General features: G+C 46.9%; 1 protein-coding gene and 1 long non-coding RNA gene across 2 annotated transcripts in view; one reads left to right on the plus strand and one right to left on the minus strand.

Annotated features, from left to right (window-relative positions):
* HCN1 (hyperpolarization activated cyclic nucleotide gated potassium channel 1) overlaps positions 1-22,171 on the plus strand; it is a 534,584-nt gene that overhangs the window by 359,139 nt on the left and 153,274 nt on the right. The gene's annotated exons all lie outside the window — the stretch shown is intronic.
* LOC140848886 (uncharacterized) lies at positions 1,509-3,735 on the minus strand. The gene is made up of 3 exons (XR_012130152.1): positions 3,469-3,735; positions 3,193-3,324; positions 1,509-2,057 (listed from the first exon to the last, which is right to left on the minus strand). It is a non-coding gene; the product is annotated as an uncharacterized lncRNA (long non-coding RNA).

The following is a 22,171-nucleotide window of genomic DNA, read 5'->3' on the forward strand; positions in this document are numbered from 1 at the left end:
GGAAGTCAAATAGATGGGCAGATCATCATAATTCAATGCATTAAGAGCATAAGATAAAATCAAAACTTAAGAAGAAGCAATTTGTTTAAAAAAATCTTCTCTGAAGGAGGTGACACCTAACTTGAGTCCTGAAGGCTGAGTAGGAAGTAGTAGATTGAGGGGATAGCTGTGGAATGAGCATTCCAGATGGACGGAACAGCGAAGTGTAAAAGCAGAGGATAGAAAAAGCATGGCATTTTGACAAAATGCACATACAGCATTGAGAGTGTTTGGAATGTAGAGTGGGAGGCAGACAGTAACAGAGGAGTTAATCTGGACCTATATATTTGCAAGAAATCAGGATTTCATCCTACAGGTAATAGGTGAGAATCGAAGGCTTTTAAAATGAGGAAAGGGATGAACATATTTGCATTCAGGTAAAAAGTGTTTTCATAGAGGGAGGCACTGGTGTCAGCAAATAGACAAGAGAGTCTTAAAATAGCTCAGGTAAGAAGTTTTAAGGATTTAAACTAAAATCCTTGGTAAATGATTAGAAAAAAACTAAGGATAGAGAATCAATGGAACTTACAGTCCAGCTGTTTATGGACAGTAAGAGAAAGGGAAGATTCACAAATGATACTATGTTTTTGGTTTGAATGGCAGAGTAAATCTGATGTCATTTCACATGATAAATGAATATAGGTAAAGTAGGTTTGCAAGGCGAGAAGTGGGAGGACATAAGAGATGAATTGGGTGTTGGACTTGCTAGCCTATGTATTCTAAGACAGGGTAATATGTATCACATTTACAGTGTATCACAACATCTGCCACATTTGCTATTATTTAATACATGTGTTTGTCCACTATCTATTTGTTGAATTGATGAATGAGTGACTGTCGAGCAGGCAGCTTGTAAATGTTCAGGAGGATCAATAGTCTGTTTGCAGTACCAGGGACCTGCAATATGTAATGAAGATAAAGATTCTGGTTCACAATAAATTAGGAAAATTAATTTCTCTTCTGAAAGCTGCCACTAACATGAGAGCAGAAGAGATGGTACACTAGCCTCATAAACATCATAAACATGAGGAATTCTCACAAAAGTGTAAGAGGGCATCTGTGTTCCTATTATAAACTATTATAACTTATTTAATATGTTATTAAATTTAGTCCACTACTCCCAGCCCTGCTGAACCAGATCCTGGAAAGAATTAAGCCCTATTGTCTTAAAGCGTGTTACAAATAGGGAATTAACTTGGCACCTAAGCATCTAGACTGGTATTACTTATATACCAGCCTTGTGAGCATAAAATAGTCACTGAAAAAATTTTCTGTGCTGTATGGTTTAGACAAGGAACCCTAACTGAGAAAGTCCTCCCCCACTCCTAATGTTAGAACAATAGACAAAGCTTTCAAAAAGCATTTCTAATGTGTTTAAATAGAATTCTCTCATTAATAAAGTGATAGCAGTCATTTTGCAAAGTTCTAAGATTATCCAAAAAAGACTGACACTTAAACCAAATGTCCCAAAGAGTTTAATTATACATGCTTTAACATCTATGACATAATTTTAAGCCTCTGTTGTAAAAATGATGTAAAAGCTGGACGAAGACACAGAGTGATTGCATGTCTCTCCCTTGGATTTTCAGAGCAGGATTTATAGAGATATGAGACCAAAATAATGTCCTCATTAGCAGTGCCATCGGTCCATCAGCATGATGCTTCTAGTACAAGGGGTTTGCTACTGGCATCTGGTAGATGGAGACCAGAGATGCAGCAAAATGTACAGGCAGTTTTGTTTGTTATTTTTACAATATGCAGACAGTTCCTGACACCAAAGAATTATCCAGCCTGAAATGTCAGTAAGGCTGAGGTTGAGAAATTCTGGTCTAGAGAGTCTCATTCAGTTTTACATACTGGAACACAAGTCTGATAATAATGAAGACAAGTCTGACAATAAGAAGAATCATCTTTCTTGCATTTGTTTTGCTTTTCTCCTGAGATTCTTTCAGCTCTTCCTACATTTTCACTTCATCACTGAAGATTCAACTGTTTTCTGTCTTCCTGTTCAGGCATTTCTGCAAATGATGATAATGAAAATGCAACAATAATAAATAAAAATATCCTTGATAAACCAATATTCTAAAATTAGGGCATTTTGTATTTTACTGGTGTTCAACACAACAAAGCTGCCTTTTGTTTTCAATTAATATCCTCTTAAAATTACTTGATATCCTTTTTTTAATGTTTTTATTTTGATATCATTAATGTACAATTACTTGAACATTATGGTTACTAGACTCCCCCCATTATCAAGTCCCCCCACATACCCCATTACAGTCACTGTCCCATCAGCATAGTAAGATGCTATAGAATCATTACTTGTCTTCTCTGTATATACTGCCTTTCCCGTGTCCCCCCGCCCATGACATTATGTGTGCTAAACTTGATATCCTTTTTTGAAATATATGAGTATACTCTTCCTGTCCTGTTAGTGTTATAATGTTATTTTGCTACTTTACTTTATTTTACTATTATTATTTATACTATTCCACAATTTATTAGACTATGATATACTATCCTACTAGTATTCTATTAGTATACTATATATACTATAGCATAATAGTATTCTACTATTTAAAATATCCCACAATAAAAACCTAAAAATAAAAAATATAAGGAAAAATATGAGCCCTTTTTATAACCTTTATCTTTTTAGATGTGTTCCCCCTACCCCCACCTTCTCCAAAAACCTGAGAAAAAATCCTAGTTGACTATCTGGCTAAGTGAAGCTTCTATTGAATGTATTTTGAAAAGGTTGGAATCACATCTCAGTTAAGCTTATAAAGCATGAGAAGGTATCTTTTCTCCAGGATGAGACCAGCTTATCTTTGGTGGGAGAGTTCTTGGCATCCATTTATCATACTGACCAAGTAGGTCAGGGAAGAATATTTTAAAAATGTAGTTTGGATAAACCGTGGAGGCGTTTGACCCAGTTCTTCAGTTCACTTTGCTGAAAATCACAAACTAAAATATGGTTTAGATATCCTTAATCCACTGATTTCTATTCTCTCTGGACTTTGTGATTTCACTAAATTAAGATATAATAAAGGTCATCTCTTTGGAAGAGAAAAAGTCTGTGTAACCTAGGGGTTGAAAACATAGGGTCTCTCTCATGTATTCATCTTTTAACTTATTTATTGTTTTACAAACCTTTAAGAATTTGAAAACTCTTCTTATCGCAGTACAGAAAGCAGCAGAATATATCATGATTGGATTTTTCAGTAGGTCTCTTGATATAACCTCTCATTTCAAAACTAGACTTTCTTCCAAAGTTAACTCATTCTGATAATACAAGCAAAAGCATTCTGTAAAATATATTTTACTATTATTATCTCTTTAATCCATATATATTTTACTTATACAATTAATGCATGCTACTAACTAAACCAACTGATTATCAATGTAGACTTGAGCCTCTATACAAACTTTTTAATTCAGAACTTTAGTGCCATACACAGAAGGCCAGGTTGCAAGCCTTGTCCCCAAGGCACCAAGAGAACCAGCTAACATTGGTGCATGTGTTGAAAGGTCCAAAGCCATGCCCATTCAATGGAGTCTCCAGGATTCAGTGCAGTTGGTGATGGCAGCAGGATGTTATTCTGGTGTGCAGTCCTTGGCTTCAGTGATACTTTCTTGGTCTGTACTTGGAGCTGTATAGGGTAGGCAGCCATATGTGCTAACATGTCCACCGAGCCCAGGACTCCCTTCCTGGGTGTCTCTGTGGAGGCTGTAGCCTGGCTGCAGGGCAGTTACATCATAAAGTGGCTGAAGTTATGTGAAGATCCTGGTCATAGGAACTCCACCTTCCACACATTCCCCCGCTCCAGCAATCTCGCCTTACAATCTACCCGCTTCCAGTCTTCAGCAATGGTCACCGTGCGAAAAAGCTGCAGCACTGTAACAAGATTCTACAACAGCTAGAGCAGACAAAAGCAATTGAGAGACCATGAAAATTAAGATGCAGCAAGATTTTGATGCAGGTAACAAAAACTATAATAATCCTCAGGCCAGAGGATGTTCCTCGTAACAAAAGATATGATCATCCTCAAGCCAGAGGAAGTTCCCAATGCACAAAGACTTTGGGGTGATAAGACACATGTTTTAATGCTATCAACATATAGGCAAATCTAGTCCATCAGGTAGGATTCCTGCAAGAGAGGGGTCCTGTGATAGGAATGTAGCGGGCAGGAGGTCCCTTGCGTGTCCACTATGCCATACTTTCACTTCTTTCCCCTTTGGGGTTACTGAAGTGTGTACATATTACTATTCGAGTTGCTTTCACTGACCATTATGATAAAAAAAAAAATTCCCCGTTAAGATGCTCTTACCTTCTGGCCGTTCAGGATACACGACTGTGGCCTTCGCCCGGACACCCTGCTGTTATTCCAGGAATACACAGGAGGCCAGCTTCCACGCCTTGTCCCCAAGGTGCCAGGAGAGCCAGCCATCGTTGGTGTTGTGTGGAAAGCTCCAAGGCCATGTCCACTCAATGGAGTCTCGAGGATTCAGTGCAGTTGGGGATAGCAGCAAGATGTTATTCTGGTGGCCAAACCTCAACTTCAGTGAATCTTCCTTGGTTTCTACTTGCAGTTGTAGAGCGCAAGCAGCTATATGTGTTAACGTGTCCACTGGGCTCAGGGCTTCACCTCTGGGCTTCAGTGTTGAACCCGTAGCCTAGCAACAGGCCACTTACATCATCAAGTGCTTGAAGTTCCGTGAGGATCCTGGCCCTGGGAACCCCATCCTCCCGACACATCCCCGCTCCAGCATTCTCGCCTTACAGGCTACCCTCTTTCTATCTTCCACAATTGTCCCTGCGCGAGAAAGCTGGAGCACTGTAACAGGGTTCCACAAATGCAAGACAATATTACAACAACTTGGAGACAATAAAAGTTAAGATACAGTAAGGTTTTGATATAGGTAACAAAAATTATAATAATCCTCAAGCCAGAGGAGGTTCCTAATAACAAAAGTTATAATAATCCTCAGGACATCGGAAGTTCCCAATGCACAAAGACTTTAGGGGCGATTAGACACACGTTTTAGTGGCATCAACGTAGGCAGATCTTCTCCAGCAGGAAGGATGCATGCAAGAGAGCTGTCCTGTGATACAAATGCAGCGAGCACGACGCCCCTTCCATGTCCACTGTGCCATACTTTTAGTTCTTTCCCCTTTGGGGTTACTGAAGGGTGTATATGTGGCTACTGCTGGTGGATTCGCTGGCCATTATGTTGAAACAAAGGTCCCTGTTGCGTTGCTTCTAGCTTCTGGCAGTTCAGGATACACGACTGTGGCCTTTGGCGGCCACCATGCTGTTATTCCAGGAATACACAGGAAGCCACTTTCCAGGCCTTGTCCCCAAGGTGCCAGGAAAGCCAGCCATCGTCGGTGTATGTGTCGAAAGCTCCAAGGCCATGTCCACTCAGTGGAGTCTCCAGGGTTCAGTGCATTTGGTGGTGGCAGCAGGATGTTATTCTGGTGTGCAGTCCTCGGCTTCAGTGATTCTCTCTTGGTGTACACTTGGAGTTGTATAGCAGAGGCAGCCATATGTGCTAACGTGTCCACCGAGCCCAGGGCTCCCTTCCTGGGTGTCTCTGTGGACGCTGTAGCCTGGCTGCAGGGCAGTTTCATCATAAAGTGGTTGAAGTTCAGTGACGATCCTGGTCATAGGAGCCCCACCTTCCACACATTCCCCCACTCCAGCAATCTCGCCTTACAATCTACCCGCTTCCAGTCTTCCGCAATGGTCCCTGTGCGAGAAAGCTGGAGCACTGTAACAAGATTCCACAACAGCTAGAACAGACAAAAACAATTTAGAGACAATCAAAATTAAGATACAGCAAGAGTTGGATGCAGGTAACAAAACCTATAACATTCCTCAGGCCAGAGGATGTTCCTAGTAACAACAGATACGATCATCCTCAAGCCAGAGGAAGTTCCCAATGCACGAAGACGTTGGGGTGATAAGACACATGTTTTAATGGCATCAACAGAAGCAAATCTAGTCCATCAGGTAGGATTCCTGCAAGAGAGCGGTCCTGTGATGGGCATGTAGCAGGGAGGTGGTCGCTTCCATGTCCACTATGCCATACTTTCACTTCTTTCTGCTTTGGTGTTACTGAAGGGTGTATATGTGCCTACTGCAGGTGCCTTCCCTGGCCATTATGTTAAAAGAAAAGTCCCTGTTGAGATGCACCTAGCTTCTCCCAGTTCAGAATACACTACATTGGCCTTTGGTGGCCACCCTGCTGTTATTCCAGGAATACACAGGAAGCCAGCTTCCAGGCCTTGTCCCCACGGTGCCAGGAAAGCCAGCCATCGATGGCGTCTGTGCCGAAAGCTCCAAGGCCATATCCACGCAATGGAGTCTCCAAGAATCTGTGCAGTTGCTGATGGCAGCAAGATGGTTTCCTGGTGTCCAAACCTCGGCTTCAGTGATTCTTTCTTGGTTTGTGCTTGGAGTTGTGTAACGGAGGCAGCCATATGTGCTAACACGTCCACCGGGCTCAGGGCGCCCTTTCGGGTTCTCTCTGTGGAAGGTTTAGCCTGGCAGCAGGGCAGTTACGTCATAAAGTGGCTGAAGTTCGGTGAAGTGCCTGGTCATAGGAACCCCACCTTCCACACATTCCCCCGCTCCAGCAATCTCGCCTTACAATCTACCCGCTTCCAGTCTTCCGCAGTGGTCCCTGTGCGAGAAAGCTGGAGCACTGTAACAAGATTCTACAACAGCTAGAGCAGGCAAGTACAATTTAGAGACCATGAGAATTAAGATACAGTCAGGTTTTGATATAGGTAACAAAAATTGTAACAATCCTCAAGCCAGAGGAGGTTCCTAATAACAAAAGATACAATAATCCTCAAGCCAGAGGAAGTTCCCAATGCACAAAGAATTTAGGGGCGATAAGACACCTGTTTTAGTGGCATCAACGTAGGCAAATCTTGTCCTTTAGGTATAAGGCATTCAAGAGAATGGTCCTGTGATAAGACTGTAGCAGGCAGGTGGTACCTTCCATGTCTAGGACACCATAGTTTTCCTTCTTTGTTCCTAAGGGTTCCTGAAGCGTCTATATATAGTGCCACTGGAGGTGCATGCCCTTACCATTATCATAAAACACAAGTCCCCGGTAAGATGCTCCTACCTTCTGGCCACTCAGGATACACTGCTGTGGCCTTTGGCGGCCACCCTTCTGTTATTCCAGGAATACACAGGAGGCCAGGTTCCCGGCCTTGTCTCCAAGGTGCCAGCAGAGCCAGCCGTCCTTCGTCCATGCGTCGAAACCTCCAAGGCCATGTCCACTCAGTGGAGTCTCCAGGGTTCAGTGCATTTGGTGATGGCAGCAGGATGTTATTCTGGTGTGCAGTCCTCAGCTTCAGTGATTCTTTCGTGGTCTGTACTTGGAGTTGTATAGGGGAGGCAGCCATATGTGCTAACATGGCCACCGAGCCCAGGGCTCCCTTCCTGGGTTTCTCTGTGGAGGCTGTAGCCTGGCTGCAGGGCAGTTACATCATAAAGTGGTTGAAGTTCAGTGACGATCCTGGTCATAGGAGCCCCACCTTCCACACATTCCCCCACTCCAGCAATCTCGCCTCACAATCTACCCGCTTCCTGTCTTCCGCAAGGGTCCCTGTGCGAGAAAGCTGGAGCACTGTAACAAGATTCCACAACAGCTAGAGCAGACAAAAGCAATTGAGAGACGATGAAAATAAAGATGCAGCAGGATTTTGATGCAGGTAACAAAAACTATAATAATCCTCAGGCCAGAGGATGTTCCTCGTAACAAAAGATATGATCATCCTCAAGCCAGAGGAAGTTCCCAATGCACAAAGACTTTGGGGTGATAAGACACATGTTTTAATGCTATCAACATATAGGCAAATCTAGTCCATCAGGTAGGATTCCTGCAAGAGAGGGGTCCTGTGATAGGAATGTAGCAGGCAGGAGGTCCCTTGTGTGTCCACTATGCCATACTTTCACTTCTTTCCCCTTTGGGGTTACTGAAGTGTGTACATATTACTACTCGAGTTGCTTTCACTGACCATTATGATAAAAAAAAAAATTCCCCGTTAAGATGCTCTTACCTTCTGGCCGTTCAGGATACACGACTGTGGCCTTCGCCCGGACACCCTGCTGTTATTCCAGGAATACACAGGAGGCCAGCTTCCACGCCTTGTCCCCAAGGTGCCAGGAGAGCCAGCCATCGTTGGTGTTGTGTGGAAAGCTCCAAGGCCATGTCCACTCAATGGAGTCTCGAGGATTCAGTGCAGTTGGGGATAGCAGCAAGATGTTATTCTGGTGGCCAAACCTCAACTTCAGTGAATCTTCCTTGGTTTCTACTTGCAGTTGTAGAGCGCAAGCAGCTATATGTGTTAACGTGTCCACTGGGCTCAGGGCTTCACCTCTGGGCTTCAGTGTTGAACCCGTAGCCTAGCAACAGGCCACTTACATCATCAAGTGCTTGAAGTTCCGTGAGGATCCTGGCCCTGGGAACCCCATCCTCCCGACACATCCCCGCTCCAGCATTCTCGCCTTACAGGCTACCCTCTTTCTATCTTCCACAATTGTCCCTGCGCGAGAAAGCTGGAGCACTGTAACAGGGTTCCACAAATGCAAGACAATATTACAACAACTTGGAGACAATAAAAGTTAAGATACAGTAAGGTTTTGATATAGGTAACAAAAATTATAATAATCCTCAAGCCAGAGGAGGTTCCTAATAACAAAAGTTATAATAATCCTCAGGACATCGGAAGTTCCCAATGCACAAAGACTTTAGGGGCGATTAGACACACATTTTAGTGGCATCAACGTAGGCAGATCTTCTCCAGCAGGAAGGATGCATGCAAGAGAGCTGTCCTGTGATACAAATGCAGCGAGCACGACGCCCCTTCCATGTCCACTGTGCCATACTTTTAGTTCTTTCCCCTTTGGGGTTACTGAAGGGTGTATATGTGGCTACTGCTGGTGGATTCGCTGGCCATTATGTTGAAACAAAGGTCCCTGTTGCGTTGCTTCTAGCTTCTGGCAGTTCAGGATACACGACTGTGGCCTTTGGCGGCCACCATGCTGTTATTCCAGGAATACACAGGAAGCCACTTTCCAGGCCTTGTCCCCAAGGTGCCAGGAAAGCCAGCCATCGTCGGTGTATGTGTCGAAAGCTCCAAGGCCATGTCCACTCAGTGGAGTCTCCAGGGTTCAGTGCATTTGGTGGTGGCAGCAGGATGTTATTCTGGTGTGCAGTCCTCGGCTTCAGTGATTCTCTCTTGGTGTACACTTGGAGTTGTATAGCAGAGGCAGCCATATGTGCTAACGTGTCTCTGTGGACGCTGTAGCCTGGCTGCAGGGCAGTTTCATCATAAAGTGGTTGAAGTTCAGTGACGATCCTGGTCATAGGAGCCCCACCTTCCACACATTCCCCCACTCCAGCAATCTCGCCTTACAATCTACCCGCTTCCAGTCTTCCGCAATGGTCCCTGTGCGAGAAAGCTGGAGCACTGTAACAAGATTCCACAACAGCTAGAACAGACAAAAACAATTTAGAGACAATCAAAATTAAGATACAGCAAGAGTAGGATGCAGGTAACAAAACCTATAACATTCCTCAGGCCAGAGGATGTTCCTAGTAACAAAAGATACGATCATCCTCAAGCCAGAGGAAGTTCCCAATGCACGAAGACGTTGGGGTGATAAGACACATGTTTTAATGGCATCAACAGAAGCAAATCTAGTCCATCAGGTAGGATTCCTGCAAGAGAGCGGTCCTGTGATGGGCATGTAGCAGGGAGGTGGTCGCTTCCATGTCCACTATGCCATACTTTCACTTCTTTCTGCTTTGGTGTTACTGAAGGGTGTATATGTGCCTACTGCAGGTGCCTTCCCTGGCCATTATGTTAAAAGAAAAGTCCCTGTTGAGATGCACCTAGCTTCTCCCAGTTCAGAATACACTACATTGGCCTTTGGTGGCCACCCTGCTGTTATTCCAGGAATACACAGGAAGCCAGCTTCCAGGCCTTGTCCCCACGGTGCCAGGAAAGCCAGCCATCGATGGCGTCTGTGCCGAAAGCTCCAAGGCCATATCCACGCAATGGAGTCTCCAAGAATCTGTGCAGTTGCTGATGGCAGCAAGATGGTTTCCTGGTGTCCAAACCTCGGCTTCAGTGATTCTTTCTTGGTTTGTGCTTGGAGTTGTGTAACGGAGGCAGCCATATGTGCTAACACGTCCACCGGGCTCAGGGCGCCCTTTCGGGTTCTCTCTGTGGAAGGTTTAGCCTGGCAGCAGGGCAGTTACGTCATAAAGTGGCTGAAGTTCGGTGAAGTGCCTGGTCATAGGAACCCCACCTTCCACACATTCCCCCGCTCCAGCAATCTGGCCTTACAATCTACCCGCTTCCAGTCTTCCGCAGTGGTCCCTGTGCGAGAAAGCTGGAGCACTGTAACAAGATTCCACAACAGCTAGAGCAGGCAAATACAATTTAGAGACCATCAGAATAAAGATACAGTCAGGTTTTGATATAGGTAACAAAAATTGTAACAATCCTCAAGCCAGAGGAGGTTCCTAATAACAAAAGATACAATAATCCTCAAGCCAGAGGAAGTTCCCAATGCACAAAGAATTTAGGGGCGATAAGACACCTGTTTTAGTGGCATCAACGTAGGCAAATCTTGTCCTTTAGGTATAAGGCATGCAAGAGAATGGTCCTGTGATAAGACTGTAGCAGGCAGGTGGTCCCTTCCATGTCTAGGACACCATAGTTTTCCTTCTTTGTTCCTAGGGGTTCCTGAAGCGTCTATATATAGTGCCACTGGAGGTGCATGCCCTTACCATTATCATAAAACACAAGTCCCCGGTAAGATGCTCCTACCTTCTGGCCACTCAGGATACACTGCTGTGGCCTTTGGCGGCCACCCTTCTGTTATTCCAGGAATACACAGGAGGCCAGGTTCCAGGCCTTGTCTCCAAGGTGCCAGCAGAGCCAGCCGTCCTTCGTCCATGCGTCGAAACCTCCAAGGCCATGTCCACTCAGTGGAGTCTCCAGGGTTCAGTGCATTTGGTGATGGCAGCAGGATGTTATTCTGGTGTGCAGTCCTCGGCTTCAGTGATTCTTTCGTGGTCTGTACTTGGAGTTGTATAGGGGAGGCAGCCATATGTGCTAACATGGCCACCGAGCCCAGGGCTCCCTTCCTGGGTGTCTCTGTGGAGGCTGTAGCCTGGCTGCAGGGCAGTTACATCATAAAGTGGTTGAAGTTCAGTGACGATCCTGGTCATAGGAGCCCCACCTTCCACACATTCCCCCACTCCAGCAATCTCGCCTCACAATCTACCCGCTTCCAGTCTTCCGCAAGGGTCCCTGTGCGAGAAAGCTGGAGCACTGTAACAAGATTCCACAACAGCTAGAGCAGACAAAAGCAATTGAGAGACCATGAAAATTAAGATGCAGCAGGATTTTGATGCAGGTAACAAAAACTATAATAATCCTCAGGCCAGAGGATGTTCCTCATAACAAAAGATATGATCATCCTCAAGCCAGAGGAAGTTCCCAATGCACAAAGACTTTGGGGTGATAAGACACATGTTTTAATGCTATCAACATATAGGCAAATCTAGTCCATCAGGTAGGATTCCTGCAAGAGAGGGGTCCTGTGATAGGAATGTAGCAGGCAGGAGGTCCCTTGCGTGTCCACTATGCCATACTTTCACTTCTTTCCCCTTTGGGGTTACTGAAGTGTGTACATATTACTACTCGAGTTGCTTTCACTGACCATTATGATAAAAAAAAAAATTCCCCGTTAAGATGCTCTTACCTTCTGGCCGTTCAGGATACACGACTGTGGCCTTCGCCCGGACACCCTGCTGTTATTCCAGGAATACACAGGAGGCCAGCTTCCACGCCTTGTCCCCAAGGTGCCAGGAGAGCCAGCCATCGTTGGTGTCGTGTGGAAAGCTCCAAGGCCATGTCCACTCAATGGAGTCTCGAGGATTCAGTGCAGTTGGGGATAGCAGCAAGATGTTATTCTGGTGGCCAAACCTCAACTTCAGTGAATCTTCCTTGGTTTCTACTTGCAGTTGTAGAGCGCAAGCAGCTATATGTGTTAACGTGTCCACTGGGCTCAGGGCTTCACCTCTGGGCTTCAGTGTTGAACCCGTAGCCTAGCAACAGGCCACTTACATCATCAAGTGCTTGAAGTTCCGTGAGGATCCTGGCCCTGGGAACCCCATCCTCCCGACACATCCCCGCTCCAGCATTCTCGCCTTACAGGCTACCCTCTTTCTATCTTCCACAATTGTCCCTGCGCGAGAAAGCTGGAGCACTGTAACAGGGTTCCACAAATGCAAGACAATATTACAACAACTTGGAGACAATAAAAGTTAAGATACAGTAAGGTTTTGATATAGGTAACAAAAATTATAATAATCCTCAAGCCAGAGGAGGTTCCTAATAACAAAAGTTATAATAATCCTCAGGACATCGGAAGTTCCCAATGCACAAAGACTTTAGGGGCGATTAGACACACGTTTTAGTGGCATCAACGTAGGCAGATCTTCTCCAGCAGGAAGGATGCATGCAAGAGAGCTGTCCTGTGACACAAATGCAGCGAGCACGACGCCCCTTCCATGTCCACTGTGCCATACTTTTAGTTCTTTCCCCTTTGGGGTTACTGAAGGGTGTATATGTGGCTACTGCTGGTGGATTCGCTGGCCATTATGTTGAAACAAAGGTCCCTGTTGCGTTGCTTCTAGCTTCTGGCAGTTCAGGATACACGACTGTGGCCTTTGGCGGCCACCATGCTGTTATTCCAGGAATACACAGGAAGCCACTTTCCAGGCCTTGTCCCCAAGGTGCCAGGAAAGCCAGCCATCGTCGGTGTATGTGTCGAAAGCTCCAAGGCCATGTCCACTCAGTGGAGTCTCCAGGGTTCAGTGCATTTGGTGGTGGCAGCAGGATGTTATTCTGGTGTGCAGTCCTCGGCTTCAGTGATTCTCTCTTGGTGTACACTTGGAGTTGTATAGCAGAGGCAGCCATATGTGCTAACGTGTCCACCGAGCCCAGGGCTCCCTTCCTGGGTGTCTCTGTGGACGCTGTAGCCTGGCTGCAGGGCAGTTTCATCATAAAGTGGTTGAAGTTCAGTGACGATCCTGGTCATAGGAGCCCCACCTTCCACACATTCCCCCACTCCAGCAATCTCGCCTTACAATCTACCCGCTTCCAGTCTTCCGCAATGGTCCCTGTGCGAGAAAGCTGGAGCACTGTAACAAGATTCCACAACAGCTAGAACAGACAAAAACAATTTAGAGACAATCAAAATTAAGATACAGCAAGAGTTGGATGCAGGTAACAAAACCTATAACATTCCTCAGGCCAGAGGATGTTCCTAGTAACAAAAGATACGATCATCCTCAAGCCAGAGGAAGTTCCCAATGCACGAAGACGTTGGGGTGATAAGACACATGTTTTAATGGCATCAACAGAAGCAAATCTAGTCCATCAGGTAGGATTCCTGCAAGAGAGCGGTCCTGTGATGGGCATGTAGCAGGGAGGTGGTCGCTTCCATGTCCACTATGCCATACTTTCACTTCTTTCTGCTTTGGTGTTACTGAAGGGTGTATATGTGCCTACTGCAGGTGCCTTCCCTGGCCATTATGTTAAAAGAAAAGTCCCTGTTGAGATGCACCTAGCTTCTCCCAGTTCAGAATACACTACATTGGCCTTTGGTGGCCACCCTGCTGTTATTCCAGGAATACACAGGAAGCCAGCTTCCAGGCCTTGTCCCCACGGTGCCAGGAAAGCCAGCCATCGATGGCGTCTGTGCCAATAGCTCCAAGGCCATATCCACGCAATGGAGTCTCCAAGAATCTGTGCAGTTGCTGATGGCAGCAAGATGGTTTCCTGGTGTCCAAACCTCGGCTTCAGTGATTCTTTCTTGGTTTGTGCTTGGAGTTGTGTAACGGAGGCAGCCATATGTGCTAACACGTCCACCGGGCTCAGGGCGCCCTTTCGGGTTCTCTCTGTGGAAGGTTTAGCCTGGCAGCAGGGCAGTTACGTCATAAAGTGGCTGAAGTTCGGTGAAGTGCCTGGTCATAGGAACCCCACCTTCCACACATTCCCCCGCTCCAGCAATCTGGCCTTACAATCTACCCGCTTCCAGTCTTCCGCAGTGGTCCCTGTGCGAGAAAGCTGGAGCACTGTAACAAGATTCCACAACAGCTAGAGCAGGCAAATACAATTTAGAGACCATCAGAATTAAGATACAGTCAGGTTTTGATATAGGTAACAAAAATTGTAACAATCCTCAAGCCAGAGGAGGTTCCTAATAACAAAAGATACAATAATCCTCAAGCCAGAGGAAGTTCCCAATGCACAAAGAATTTAGGGGCGATAAGACACCTGTTTTAGTGGCATCAACGTAGGCAAATCTTGTCCTTTAGGTATAAGGCATGCAAGAGAATGGTCCTGTGATAAGACTGTAGCAGGCAGGTGGTCCCTTCCATGTCTAGGACACCATAGTTTTCCTTCTTTGTTCCTAGGGGTTCCTGAAGCGTCTATATATAGTGCCACTGGAGGTGCATGCCCTTACCATTATCATAAAACACAAGTCCCCGGTAAGATGCTCCTACCTTCTGGCCACTCAGGATACACTGCTGTGGCCTTTGGCGGCCACCCTTCTGTTATTCCAGGAATACACAGGAGGCCAGGTTCCAGGCCTTGTCTCCAAGGTGCCAGCAGAGCCAGCCGTCCTTCGTCCATGCGTCGAAACCTCCAAGGCCATGTCCACTCAGTGGAGTCTCCAGGGTTCAGTGCATTTGGTGATGGCAGCAGGATGTTATTCTGGTGTGCAGTCCTCGGCTTCAGTGATTCTTTCGTGGTCTGTACTTGGAGTTGTATAGGGGAGGCAGCCATATGTGCTAACATGGCCACCGAGCCCAGGGCTCCCTTCCTGGGTGTCTCTGTGGAGGCTGTAGCCTGGCTGCAGGGCAGTTACATCATAAAGTGGTTGAAGTTCAGTGACGATCCTGGTCATAGGAGCCCCACCTTCCACACATTCCCCCACTCCAGCAATCTCGCCTCACAATCTACCCGCTTCCAGTCTTCCGCAAGGGTCCCTGTGCGAGAAAGCTGGAGCACTGTAACAAGATTCCACAACAGCTAGAGCAGACAAAAGCAATTGAGAGACCATGAAAATTAAGATGCAGCAGGATTTTTATGCAGGTAACAAAAACTATAATAATCCTCAGGCCAGAGGATGTTCCTCGTAACAAAAGATATGATCATCCTCAAGCCAGAGGAAGTTCCCAATGCACAAAGACTTTGGGGTGATAAGACACATGTTTTAATGCTATCAACATATAGGCAAATCTAGTCCATCAGGTAGGATTCCTGCAAGAGAGGGGTCCTGTGATAGGAATGTAGCAGGCAGGAGGTCCCTTGCGTGTCCACTATGCCATACTTTCACTTCTTTCCCCTTTGGGGTTACTGAAGTGTGTACATATTACTACTCGAGTTGCTTTCACTGACCATTATGATAAAAAAAAAAATTCCCCGTTAAGATGCTCTTACCTTCTGGCCGTTCAGGATACACGACTGTGGCCTTCGCCCGGACACCCTGCTGTTATTCCAGGAATACACAGGAGGCCAGCTTCCACGCCTTGTCCCCAAGGTGCCAGGAGAGCCAGCCATCGTTGGTGTCGTGTGGAAAGCTCCAAGGCCATGTCCACTCAATGGAGTCTCGAGGATTCAGTGCAGTTGGGGATAGCAGCAAGATGTTATTCTGGTGGCCAAACCTCAACTTCAGTGAATCTTCCTTGGTTTCTACTTGCAGTTGTAGAGCGCAAGCAGCTATATGTGTTAACGTGTCCACTGGGCTCAGGGCTTCACCTCTGGGCTTCAGTGTTGAACCCGTAGCCTAGCAACAGGCCACTTACATCATCAAGTGCTTGAAGTTCCGTGAGGATCCTGGCCCTGGGAACCCCATCCTCCCGACACATCCCCGCTCCAGCATTCTCGCCTTACAGGCTACCCTCTTTCTATCTTCCACAATTGTCCCTGCGCGAGAAAGCTGGAGCACTGTAACAGGGTTCCACAAATGCAAGACAATATTACAACAACTTGGAGACAATAAAAGTTAAGATACAGTAAGGTTTTGATATAGGTAACAAAAATTATAATAATCCTCAAGCCAGAGGAGGTTCCTAATAACAAAAGTTATAATAATCCTCAGGACATCGGAAGTTCCCAATGCACAAAGACTTTAGGGGCGATTAGACACACGTTTTAGTGGCATCAACGTAGGCAGATCTTCTCCAGCAGGAAGGATGCATGCAAGAGAGCTGTCCTGTGACACAAATGCAGCGAGCACGACGCCCCTTCCATGTCCACTGTGCCATACTTTTAGTTCTTTCCCCTTTGGGGTTACTGAAGGGTGTATATGTGGCTACTGCTGGTGGATTCGCTGGCCATTATGTTGAAACAAAGGTCCCTGTTGCGTTGCTTCTAGCTTCTGGCAGTTCAGGATACACGACTGTGGCCTTTGGCGGCCACCATGCTGTTATTCCAGGAATACACAGGAAGCCACTTTCCAGGCCTTGTCCCCAAGGTGCCAGGAAAGCCAGCCATCGTCGGTGTATGTGTCGAAAGCTCCAAGGCCATGTCCACTCAGTGGAGTCTCCAGGGTTCAGTGCATTTGGTGGTGGCAGCAGGATGTTATTCTGGTGTGCAGTCCTCGGCTTCAGTGATTCTCTCTTGGTGTACACTTGGAGTTGTATAGCAGAGGCAGCCATATGTGCTAACGTGTCCACCGAGCCCAGGGCTCCCTTCCTGGGTGTCTCTGTGGACGCTGTAGCCTGGCTGCAGGGCAGTTTCATCATAAAGTGGTTGAAGTTCAGTGACGATCCTGGTCATAGGAGCCCCACCTTCCACACATTCCCCCACTCCAGCAATCTCGCCTTACAATCTACCCGCTTCCAGTCTTCCGCAATGGTCCCTGTGCGAGAAAGCTGGAGCACTGTAACAAGATTCCACAACAGCTAGAACAGACAAAAACAATTTAGAGACAATCAAAATTAAGATACAGCAAGAGTTGGATGCAGGTAACAAAACCTATAACATTCCTCAGGCCAGAGGATGTTCCTAGTAACAAAAGATACGATCATCCTCAAGCCAGAGGAAGTTCCCAATGCACGAAGACGTTGGGGTGATAAGACACATGTTTTAATGGCATCAACAGAAGCAAATCTAGTCCATCAGGTAGGATTCCTGCAAGAGAGCGGTCCTGTGATGGGCATGTAGCAGGGAGGTGGTCGCTTCCATGTCCACTATGCCATACTTTCACTTCTTTCTGCTTTGGTGTTACTGAAGGGTGTATATGTGCCTACTGCAGGTGCCTTCCCTGGCCATTATGTTAAAAGAAAAGTCCCTGTTGAGATGCACCTAGCTTCTCCCAGTTCAGAATACACTACATTGGCCTTTGGTGGCCACCCTGCTGTTATTCCAGGAATACACAGGAAGCCAGCTTCCAGGCCTTGTCCCCACGGTGCCAGGAAAGCCAGCCATCGATGGCGTCTGTGCCGAGAGCTCCAAGGCCATATCCACTCAATGGAGTCTCCAAGAATCTGTGCAGTTGCTGATGGCAGCAAGATGGTTTCCTGGTGTCCAAACCTCGGCTTCAGTGATTCTTTCTTGGTTTGTGCTTGGAGTTGTGTAACGGAGGCAGCCATATGTGCTAACACGTCCACCGGGCTCAGGGCGCCCTTTCGGGTTCTCTCTGTGGAAGGTTTAGCCTGGCAGCAGGGCAGTTACGTCATAAAGTGGCTGAAGTTCGGTGAAGTGCCTGGTCATAGGAACCCCACCTTCCACACATTCCCCCGCTCCAGCAATCTGGCCTTACAATCTACCCGCTTCCAGTCTTCCGCAGTGGTCCCTGTGCGAGAAAGCTGGAGCACTGTAACAAGATTCCACAACAGCTAGAGCAGGCAAATACAATTTAGAGACCATCAGAATTAAGATACAGTCAGGTTTTGATATAGGTAACAAAAATTGTAACAATCCTCAAGCCAGAGGAGGTTCCTAATAACAAAAGATACAATAATCCTCAAGCCAGAGGAAGTTCCCAATGCACAAAGAATTTAGGGGCGATAAGACACCTGTTTTAGTGGCATCAACGTAGGCAAATCTTGTCCTTTAGGTATAAGGCATGCAAGAGAATGGTCCTGTGATAAGACTGTAGCAGGCAGGTGGTCCCTTCCATGTCTAGGACACCATAGTTTTCCTTCTTTGTTCCTAGGGGTTCCTGAAGCGTCTATATATAGTGCCACTGGAGGTGCATGCCCTTACCATTATCATAAAACACAAGTCCCCGGTAAGATGCTCCTACCTTCTGGCCACTCAGGATACACTGCTGTGGCCTTTGGCGGCCACCCTTCTGTTATTCCAGGAATACACAGGAGGCCAGGTTCCAGGCCTTGTCTCCAAGGTGCCAGCAGAGCCAGCCGTCCTTCGTCCATGCGTCGAAACCTCCAAGGCCATGTCCACTCAGTGGAGTCTCCAGGGTTCAGTGCATTTGGTGATGGCAGCAGGATGTTATTCTGGTGTGCAGTCCTCGGCTTCAGTGATTCTTTCGTGGTCTGTACTTGGAGTTGTATAGGGGAGGCAGCCATATGTGCTAACATGGCCACCGAGCCCAGGGCTCCCTTCCTGGGTGTCTCTGTGGAGGCTGTAGCCTGGCTGCAGGGCAGTTACATCATAAAGTGGTTGAAGTTCAGTGACGATCCTGGTCATAGGAGCCCCACCTTCCACACATTCCCCCACTCCAGCAATCTCGCCTCACAATCTACCCGCTTCCAGTCTTCCGCAAGGGTCCCTGTGCGAGAAAGCTGGAGCACTGTAACAAGATTCCACAACAGCTAGAGCAGACAAAAGCAATTGAGAGACCATGAAAATTAAGATGCAGCAGGATTTTTATGCAGGTAACAAAAACTATAATAATCCTCAGGCCAGAGGATGTTCCTCGTAACAAAAGATATGATCATCCTCAAGCCAGAGGAAGTTCCCAATGCACAAAGACTTTGGGGTGATAAGACACATGTTTTAATGCTATCAACATATAGGCAAATCTAGTCCATCAGGTAGGATTCCTGCAAGAGAGGGGTCCTGTGATAGGAATGTAGCAGGCAGGAGGTCCCTTGCGTGTCCACTATGCCATACTTTCACTTCTTTCCCCTTTGGGGTTACTGAAGTGTGTACATATTACTACTCGAGTTGCTTTCACTGACCATTATGATAAAAAAAAAAATTCCCCGTTAAGATGCTCTTACCTTCTGGCCGTTCAGGATACACGACTGTGGCCTTCGCCCGGACACCCTGCTGTTATTCCAGGAATACACAGGAGGCCAGCTTCCACGCCTTGTCCCCAAGGTGCCAGGAGAGCCAGCCATCGTTGGTGTCGTGTGGAAAGCTCCAAGGCCATGTCCACTCAATGGAGTCTCGAGGATTCAGTGCAGTTGGGGATAGCAGCAAGATGTTATTCTGGTGGCCAAACCTCAACTTCAGTGAATCTTCCTTGGTTTCTACTTGCAGTTGTAGAGCGCAAGCAGCTATATGTGTTAACGTGTCCACTGGGCTCAGGGCTTCACCTCTGGGCTTCAGTGTTGAACCCGTAGCCTAGCAACAGGCCACTTACATCATCAAGTGCTTGAAGTTCCGTGAGGATCCTGGCCCTGGGAACCCCATCCTCCCGACACATCCCCGCTCCAGCATTCTCGCCTTACAGGCTACCCTCTTTCTATCTTCCACAATTGTCCCTGCGCGAGAAAGCTGGAGCACTGTAACAGGGTTCCACAAATGCAAGACAATATTACAACAACTTGGAGACAATAAAAGTTAAGATACAGTAAGGTTTTGATATAGGTAACAAAAATTATAATAATCCTCAAGCCAGAGGAGGTTCCTAATAACAAAAGTTATAATAATCCTCAGGACATCGGAAGTTCCCAATGCACAAAGACTTTAGGGGCGATTAGACACACGTTTTAGTGGCATCAACGTAGGCAGATCTTCTCCAGCAGGAAGGATGCATGCAAGAGAGCTGTCCTGTGACACAAATGCAGCGAGCACGACGCCCCTTCCATGTCCACTGTGCCATACTTTTAGTTCTTTCCCCTTTGGGGTTACTGAAGGGTGTATATGTGGCTACTGCTGGTGGATTCGCTGGCCATTATGTTGAAACAAAGGTCCCTGTTGCGTTGCTTCTAGCTTCTGGCAGTTCAGGATACACGACTGTGGCCTTTGGCGGCCACCATGCTGTTATTCCAGGAATACACAGGAAGCCACTTTCCAGGCCTTGTCCCCAAGGTGCCAGGAAAGCCAGCCATCGTCGGTGTATGTGTCGAAAGCTCCAAGGCCATGTCCACTCAGTGGAGTCTCCAGGGTTCAGTGCATTTGGTGGTGGCAGCAGGATGTTATTCTGGTGTGCAGTCCTCGGCTTCAGTGATTCTCTCTTGGTGTACACTTGGAGTTGTATAGCAGAGGCAGCCATATGTGCTAACGTGTCCACCGAGCCCAGGGCTCCCTTCCTGGGTGTCTCTGTGGACGCTGTAGCCTGGCTGCAGGGCAGTTTCATCATAAAGTGGTTGAAGTTCAGTGACGATCCTGGTCATAGGAGCCCCACCTTCCACACATTCCCCCACTCCAGCAATCTCGCCTTACAATCTACCCGCTTCCAGTCTTCCGCAATGGTCCCTGTGCGAGAAAGCTGGAGCACTGTAACAAGATTCCACAACAGCTAGAACAGACAAAAACAATTTAGAGACAATCAAAATTAAGATACAGCAAGAGTTGGATGCAGGTAACAAAACCTATAACATTCCTCAGGCCAGAGGATGTTCCTAGTAACAAAAGATACGATCATCCTCAAGCCAGAGGAAGTTCCCAATGCACGAAGACGTTGGGGTGATAAGACACATGTTTTAATGGCATCAACAGAAGCAAATCTAGTCCATCAGGTAGGATTCCTGCAAGAGAGCGGTCCTGTGATGGGCATGTAGCAGGGAGGTGGTCGCTTCCATGTCCACTATGCCATACTTTCACTTCTTTCTGCTTTGGTGTTACTGAAGGGTGTATATGTGCCTACTGCAGGTGCCTTCCCTGGCCATTATGTTAAAAGAAAAGTCCCTGTTGAGATGCACCTAGCTTCTCCCAGTTCAGAATACACTACATTGGCCTTTGGTGGCCACCCTGCTGTTATTCCAGGAATACACAGGAAGCCAGCTTCCAGGCCTTGTCCCCACGGTGCCAGGAAAGCCAGCCATCGATGGCGTCTGTGCCGAGAGCTCCAAGGCCATATCCACTCAATGGAGTCTCCAAGAATCTGTGCAGTTGCTGATGGCAGCAAGATGGTTTCCTGGTGTCCAAACCTCGGCTTCAGTGATTCTTTCTTGGTTTGTGCTTGGAGTTGTGTAACGGAGGCAGCCATATGTGCTAACACGTCCACCGGGCTCAGGGCGCCCTTTCGGGTTCTCTCTGTGGAAGGTTTAGCCTGGCAGCAGGGCAGTTACGTCATAAAGTGGCTGAAGTTCGGTGAAGTGCCTGGTCATAGGAACCCCACCTTCCACACATTCCCCCGCTCCAGCAATCTGGCCTTACAATCTACCCGCTTCCAGTCTTCCGCAGTGGTCCCTGTGCGAGAAAGCTGGAGCACTGTAACAAGATTCCACAACAGCTAGAGCAGGCAAATACAATTTAGAGACCATCAGAATTAAGATACAGTCAGGTTTTGATATAGGTAACAAAAATTGTAACAATCCTCAAGCCAGAGGAGGTTCCTAATAACAAAAGATACAATAATCCTCAAGCCAGAGGAAGTTCCCAATGCACAAAGAATTTAGGGGCGATAAGACACCTGTTTTAGTGGCATCAACGTAGGCAAATCTTGTCCTTTAGGTATAAGGCATGCAAGAGAATGGTCCTGTGATAAGACTGTAGCAGGCAGGTGGTCCCTTCCATGTCTAGGACACCATAGTTTTCCTTCTTTGTTCCTAGGGGTTCCTGAAGCGTCTATATATAGTGCCACTGGAGGTGCATGCCCTTACCATTATCATAAAACACAAGTCCCCGGTAAGATGCTCCTACCTTCTGGCCACT

The sequence above is a fragment of the Manis javanica genome, chromosome 1, assembly GCF_040802235.1.
Source record: "Manis javanica isolate MJ-LG chromosome 1, MJ_LKY, whole genome shotgun sequence".
Classification (NCBI taxonomy): domain Eukaryota; kingdom Metazoa; phylum Chordata; class Mammalia; order Pholidota; family Manidae; genus Manis; species Manis javanica.